Raw genomic sequence first — 8102 nt, forward strand, 5'->3', positions numbered from 1 at the left:
ATGTTCCTGCTGCGTCTCCTTGTCTTAGTGAGGTAAAAACCAGCCTCATCCACAAAAAACTGCTCATGACCCATGGCATCTGCCTCTAGCTCCATCACTCTCTAGTCAAGACAAAACAAATTCAGCACAACAGGCACATGCACAGCACTACAGTATGCACTTCCAGATTAAGGTTTTTCTCAAAACATTAAACACAAGTTTAGGCCACTGAGAATTTGGTTTAGAGAAGGGAGTTTAGTGTTTTAGTGTTTCAGAAAAACTGTAATCATGAAACCTTAAACCTGCATTCTTTCTAATATCCAGCAGGGGGAGACTTGTAGATATAAAACAATATCTGAATGGACAAGAGTTTGTGAGAAAATAAGTCTACTGATCACCCGATATCTGATCAATAAACAGTTTCCTAATGAGTTTATGGTCACAGCCATTAATTTTAAACCATACTGAATAAAATATGACGTGGTAAATTATGCTCCAACAATTAGAAACAATTAGAAATCAAGGGAAGATTTAATCCGGGTTAAAACAGTGATTTACAAAAGTCAGGGGGTGATGCAATAAAAGCTACATCCATCTTTTAGCATTAACAATGGTTTAGCTTTAGCATTGTTAGTTATATGAACAGTTGTGGTATGCAGGTATTGGTAGCAGTAGTTGGAACTAATCGGAATACAGTACTAAAAAAACTAGCATTACTTTTAATGGCATTTCACCAAATATAGCAAACATATATCAAATGTGTACTGTAGACAGTTGTAACTTGTGTCAGTAGTTCAAGCTGGATTAGATCAGCATTCACACTAATGTCAGTGTTAGCAGCTACAGCAGTGGTTTGTTTACCTGAACGCTCTGCAGAGTCTCTGCATTCTAGTTTGTTACAGGTTGATGTTCATCCGCCTGGTCTCTCTGAGACTTCCTCTTCAACCACAGAAATGCAACCACCACAACTGCCGAAAGAGCAACTAGGTCAGTTCATCTTCACCAAATTTAATGACTTCTTCCTGTTTTTTGTTCCTGCACTTGTCCAACATGTTTCATAAAATTCAACTTGGTTGATTCTGACTGATCTACTTGCAGAGGAATCAGCTCAATGCTACAAATATGAATCAGTGCTAAATGTGGTTGTTTTGTGCATCATTACCTTTTAACTCTCTTAATGTTAATCCTGTAAATAAAAGACTCTCCCAGTAATGAGGAAGGCTGAGCAGTATATGATGACGAGCTGATGATCTGGTGTGTAGCTGTTCTGCTGCTGATGGTCTGACTCAGTGGAAGGAGAGATAAGTGGAAAAAATGTAATAAGAAACACAAAAAGCAACAAGAAATTTACAAGTGACCTGTTTGTATTCACACTTTTAAAAATGATGCTGCTAGCATCATGATGAAGAATCTGCTGAGTTTTTTGTAACAAGAAAAAGTGATGAAATTAAAAATAAGATAATGACTTTGTGGCGGGGCATGGACGGTGGTGCGGCTGCAGCGAGGTGGTCTCACCTGAGCAGCATCAACGATCATCCTGCACCTGCTTTAAAGGGCTGAACTAGGTCCCGCCTTAGTTGTTGTTGTTGGGGAAGTGTGCAGCTGTGAGCTGGAAAACTGCAGCTGGTTGTGTGTAAGGGACAGGAACTGAGAGTAATAAAAGAACGCTGAAAAGCATAGAAATGTGATCGCCTCTGCCATGTGGTTATTACAAACCAGGTTTTTTTTCCTTTTTAAGGATTCAAGGATTCAAGGAGCTTTATTTGTCATTCGCATCACATGTTAACATGAGGTGGAACGAAATTATGTACACACGGTCCCGGAGTGAAAAGAAACAAAAATAATGAAGAAACAGAATTTTTTTTTAAGTTATAAATAAATAGTTACGTTTTTTTGTTTTTTTAAGAAACAGAAATGACAAGTAATAAGACAATACAATAAATAATACTATAAGTAGAGTGCAACAACCCGAGTACCAGTATGGAGTATGGGTATAGAGTGTGGGTATAAATATAGGTGTAAATAAATACTTTAGCAGGAAAGGACATGATGACCAGCATTCATAAAGTGACGGTGTCAGTAAGTGTCAGTAGTGATTAAGGTGCTACAATAACAGTTCTTGTCCATTTATGCACTGAGAAGTCTCACAGCTTCTGGAATGAAGCTGTTTCTCAGTCTGGTGGTTTTGCGTTTAATGCTTCTCAGCCTCCTGCCTGAGGGGAGCGGGACAAAGAGTGTGTGTGCTGGGTGAGTGGGGTCCTTCATGATACAGGTGGGCTTCTTCCTGCATCTGGAGGTATATATGTCTGTGACGGTTGGGAGGCTGCCTCCGACAACTCTCTGTGCAGCCTTCACTACCCTCTGTAGAGCTTTCCTCTCTATCACAGTGCAGTTTCTGTGCCACATGTTGATGCCAGAGCACAGAACACTCTCCACTGCACATCTGTAGAAGGAGATGAGAACTGAGCTCTCCATTCCCGTTCAACCTTTCAACCTCCTCAGGAAGTAGAGCCTCTGGTGAGCCTTCCTGATCAGGCTGGAAGTGTTGTTTTTCCAGGTGAGGTTGCTATCCAGGTATGTACCCAGGTACTTGTAGCTGGGTACTACTTCGACTGCAGATCCTCCAACATGCAGGTGTGTATGTGTGTGTGTGTCTTCCCCCCCTGAAGTCCACAATCATCTCCTTTCTTCTCATTTAAGCAGAGATTGTTTTGCCTGCACCAGTCCTCCAAGTGTTCCACCTCCTTCCTGTAGCTGGTCTCATCATTGTTTGTGATGCAACCAACCACAGCTGTGCCATCCGCAAACTTTACAATATGACAGCCTGGATGGTTGGGTGAGCATTCATATGTAAGCAGCGTGAACAGGAGGGGACTTAGCACACAGCCCTGAGGGGAGCCAGTGCTGAGGACTATGGAAGATGAGGAGACCTTGTGGATCCTCACAGACTACAGTCTGTTGGTCAGGAAGTCCAGCACCCAGTTACAAAGAGAGGAGCTCAGTCCCAGGGTCAGTAATTTGTCAACAAGTGTCTGCGGGATAATTGTATTGAAAGCGGATGAGAAGTCCACGAAGAGCAGACGGACGTAGGAATTCTTCTGCTCCAGATGGGTGAGGGTGGTGTGAACCACAGAAGAGATGGCATCTTCTGTGGATCGATTCTTCCGGTGGGTGTACTGGTGTGGGTCTGAAGTGACACTGATGGTGGCTTTGATGTGGGCCATAATTAGCCTCTCAAAGCATTTCGTGACGATGGGCGTGAGGGCTACTGGCCGATAGTCATTTAGACCTGTCACCGCAGAGCTCTTGGGGACTGGGATGATGGTGGCAGTCTTCATACAGGTGGGGACAGCTGCCTGGGTGAGGGAGGAGTTAAAGATGTCTGTCAGGACCTCAGAGAGCTGATCAGTTCCTCAGAACACGCCGGATGTTATCTGGGCCGGTCGCTTTGCGGGGGTTAATCCTCTTGTGGGTCCTCTTCACTTCAGCTGCTGTCACACTGAGGGTTTGTTCATCTGGTGGTGGGGAGAGTCTGATGCTGGGGGGGTGGGGTGGGGTGTTAGGGTCCTCAAAGCGGGCGTTCCAGGGACCCTCAGGCAGAGAAGGGTCCCTGGGGCATTGTGCATCCCTGGTTTTGTAGTCGGTGATGCACTTGAAACCTCTCCACATACTGCATGGGTCCTGGGAAGGAAGATGACCCTGAATCTTCCGTGCGTATGTGGCTTTGGCTCTCTTTACACCTGCAGTCAGTTCTCTCCTAGCCCTCCTGAGTCTCTGTGCATCACCAGACCTGAAGCGGCGTCCCTGGCTTTCAGCAGGGCACGGACTCCTGCATTCAGCCAGGGTTTCTGGTTTGGATAGCACATCACAGACTTGGTGGTGGTAACATCCTCCGCACGCTTATTAATGTAGCCGAGGACAGCAGATGTATACTCCTCCAAATCCAGCTCGTCCTTATACACCGCAGCATCCCTGAAGACCTGCCAGTCTGTGCATTCAAAGCAGTCCTGCAGTACAGAGTCTCCGTCGTTGGGCCACACAGTGATGGTTTTCTGTCTGGGTTTGGAGCGTTGTAGTGGGAGATGGTAGGCGGGGACCAGCATAATGCAGATGTGGTCGGAGAGGCCGAGGTGGGGGCGGGGTACTGCTCTGTATGCGTCTCACATGTTGGTGTAAACACTGTCCAGCGTGTTATTTCCCCGTGTCGGTATGGTGACATGCTGGTAAAACCTTGGCAAGATGTCTGTCATGTTTACATGGCTAAAATCCCCAGCCACTATGTGAAAAGCTTCCGGATGCTTATTCTGAAGCGAGCTGAAGACACACCGCTCCTCCTCTGGATGTTGTGCAGCTCATCTTGGAAGCTCACATCTCTGAAATTTTTTTATTCACTGCTCCTGTTGGGTCTGCGCTTCCACAGGCCCCGCTGGTTTAAAGACTTATTCCTGTTAACGAAGCAAGACGAACAGCTTTAACCGGTTTTTAACATGCTAGCACCGGAAGGATCTCAGAGCAGCCCTTCTGCCCTCGGTCTCAGACCACTTCAGAGAAAGAGCTTCCCCTGCAGCCTTTTATTCTCGTGACACACAGTTTACACAAATACCTATTGTAAAAAACCCCTATGGTGTCAGGCACTGTGTGTGTGTGTGTGTGTGTGTTTGTGTTTGGTGGTGCGTTTGTGTGACCTCCTGCTCACCAAAGGGTAATCTCCCCCACCCTGTATATGGCTTAACCCCTCTAACGGTCTCACCATACACAAGCACAGGTGAGGTCATAAATGGCAGGAAGTAAAACATCCTCACTAAACAAGAAAAAAGAACCCTCACATAGGATGTGTCCCTATAATAAAACACTACAGCCTCCCCCCTCCGTTCAACAGGCTGGGGAGGTGGTGAGAAACAAAGGAATGTCTTTGATCATACAGTTTGAACTAAGACTAAGTAACACAATGACAACATTTAACAATTTGACTCCAACAGCTCCCATCTCTGCTGATATGTTTAGAAGTTTTCTTCTGACCGCTCGGACCTGTTTGCTGGATCTCCTTGCTTTGAGTAGAACTAGGTGAGCTGGGCTGGTGGTGCTCAAGATTTCTCATAGCCAAAGTACCTGATAGTAAAATGTGGGGTTGATGATCTGATCCTGGGGATTGAAATGAAGGTTCTTGATCCTGGTCGCTACCTTGAAGTTTGGAAACTGCAGACTTTGACAGTTGCTTACTGGTCTGTGAGTCATAGTCATTATCATAAAGATGCTCCATGTGATACAGAAGTTGATGTTTGTTCTCTGCACAGGTTTGAAAACTGTGGTGAAAACATAGATGCATAAATACAAGTATTCAGAAGACACAGCGCTCCTCCTCTGGAAGTTTTGCACCTCATCTTTGAAGAGGAGCAAAGAGCACTTTAAATTAAGTGTTAAATACATTTTGATCGCCCACTGTGTGGTAATGTATCTCATATTCACATGAGGTATATTAATCTAAATGTATATATGCTCAAGAGATGAGTTAACGTCTTGGTTTTTGGTCAGGCTTTTATTAGAGACCCATAACCCCACCAGGAAAACCAGCAGCTGTTTATGAGGAAGTGATTCAAACCTTTGTGATGTTTTCCAATGTTTATAATAAACTTAGTTTGTGAAAAAAAAATGTAAACATGGAAGAGAATTAGTAGAAAAGTGCAAGTTTTATGAATAATTGTCCATTTTTATAGTTTGGCTCTACGCATTAATGATTGATTTATACATGTTTAGACTGAGTCTCAGTTAAGGAGGGTGTTAAAGGTTAGCGGGTATGAAAAGGAGTCACTGGGGAATAAACATACAGTAAGTCTGCATTTAGTTAGATAACAAGTGAGTCAAGTGACAGTCTGTCCATGTGACATGGCCACAGCTGTTGCAACAAAATAAACACTCCTAATGATGATTCGGCATGAATCAGTTTCAAGTTTACGGTTTTGACCTTTGGGTTTAAAAGGAAACATGAGTTCTCTTGCCTCATGACTATGACAACATCAAAAACCCGCCGACTCACGCATGGAAACACAAAAAGAATATTGCTCTTTAGCTTTAAATTTTAGGCCACTTTGAATGAGTTACACTCAAGACAAACTTGCATTAAGTAAAGAATGACTGAATACACCTTAACAATAGAGATTAGTGCCAACGTTGACGAGTTTATTTAGACTTAGACTTCTTCAGATAACGTCTCTCCTGCAGCCTCCTTCAGAGCTAAGAGGGAAAGAGGATGTGGTTTCAGAGTGTTTTTCATGTCAAGTCACACTCAGTTCTCTGTCAGACATTTTTTTTTTTTTCATGTGAGATTTCCCTGCGGTTACAAAGACTTCCGCAAAGCTGCTGAAGCCTGTTCATGCCTTAGAAATAAAAATAAAATGACCTTCACTCATGCATTTCCCCACAGACCTCTAGCACTAACTAAATATCTGCAAATGCTGCTTCTACTGTGTGGAATTCTTTATTGCCAAATATAATCTTCTATTACTGCACAGTGCAAACACAGACACACACACACACACACACACACACACACACACACACACACACACACACACACACACACACACACACACACACACACACACACACACACACACTGCTTTATTTCATGCCATCAGTAATACAGCTACTTCTAACACCTACTCTAGCTCTAATACAACTGTTATACAGCTGCTCTAATACAACTTCTTCCCTTTTTAATTACTACTGTTACCACTAGCACTATTGCTATCATTACTAATAATATCTAATATTTTACATTATACACAGATGACATCGCTCTTTAACTGGGTGTTGATATTCTTCACAAGTTGGATTTAAAATACGTTTTGTGACAACTTTACGCCAGAAATAAGGTTAAGGGGTAGGGGAACTTTAAGGAACTCAAATAAGGGTCGGTAAAAAGGGAAATCAGTGACCCAGCAAAGTGAAAGGTTCTCAAATCACAGCATTTTTGTGTATTTACAGTAATGTTTCTTTCAAATTATCTTTTTTCCCCAATATTTCTACACTACAACAATAACTTGGTAACAAATCTAAAAAGTAATTATTAACTAATGATGAGTTTTAAGTGACACCCTTACTGGGTGAATCAGGGCACATATGCCAAATGTCACCATAGTAACCGTTTTTAATAAAAAAAAAAATATATTGAAAATGCTGTTTGTTTGCTTCCAAATATTGTCTGTTTTGAAGTATGTTATATAAAAACAATCCCCATCCCTACATAAAAACCATAGTGTAAGAGATACATGTCTTTCCAACAGGACTGTTCCACGTTAGTTGTCTTGTTGAAAGTTTCTTTAGAAGTCTTAAGCAATGCTGCTCTTTTTAAGATGGTGTCAGATATCTGAGTCTAAAATTAATCAGAATTCCAGCTCTGCTTAGCTGGTAATGGTGAGTCATACAGTACCAGTGCTTGAGTTTGTATAGAATTCACAGTAAATATGCAAATACATATAAATATAACTGCTGACCCTTAGACAGAATAGTTTAGCAAACACAAGCTTCCCTCTTATGAAATGCAGAAGTGTCTTCACTGGCATGTTTTCCATAGCTACTGTAGCAGAGTGAATATTACATTTGAAAATTGCATTAATCACATTATATGGTGCTACTATAAATAGTAGCTGCCATCTGAGCATCCCTCACTGGCTCACTTGTTGCTGTATATATGTATATATATGTATGTTACAGTTAGGAGTCGCGTACATGTCGCTGCTGCCTCAGTTTGAATTGGCCACATTTTTGTTGATTGGTGCTACTCGTGCTTTTGTAGAGATCACCTGTGCATTATTTCCTCTGAAGCCATCCATCGATTGCTGGCATGTTTTTATTTTGTGCCGCATGTTTAATTATTTCACTTGGTAGGAAACAGGTGTTTTTATATATTTTACTTGTCTTATCGTTTTTGCCTGCCTTGTATTTAAGTTGTATATGGAATAAATGGAAGCCTGTTAATGTGCATTTATTGTATTAAATTATTTAATCAGAGCAGATGACAGGTGTGTGTGTGTGTGTGTGTGTGTGTGTGTGTGTGTGTGTGTGTGTGTGTGTGTGTGTGTGTGTGTGTGTGTTCCACTGGTTTTTTGCCCTCTTCCTCATTA

Source organism: Oreochromis aureus, linkage group 23, assembly GCF_013358895.1.
Source record: "Oreochromis aureus strain Israel breed Guangdong linkage group 23, ZZ_aureus, whole genome shotgun sequence".
Classification (NCBI taxonomy): Eukaryota; Metazoa; Chordata; class Actinopteri; order Cichliformes; family Cichlidae; genus Oreochromis; species Oreochromis aureus.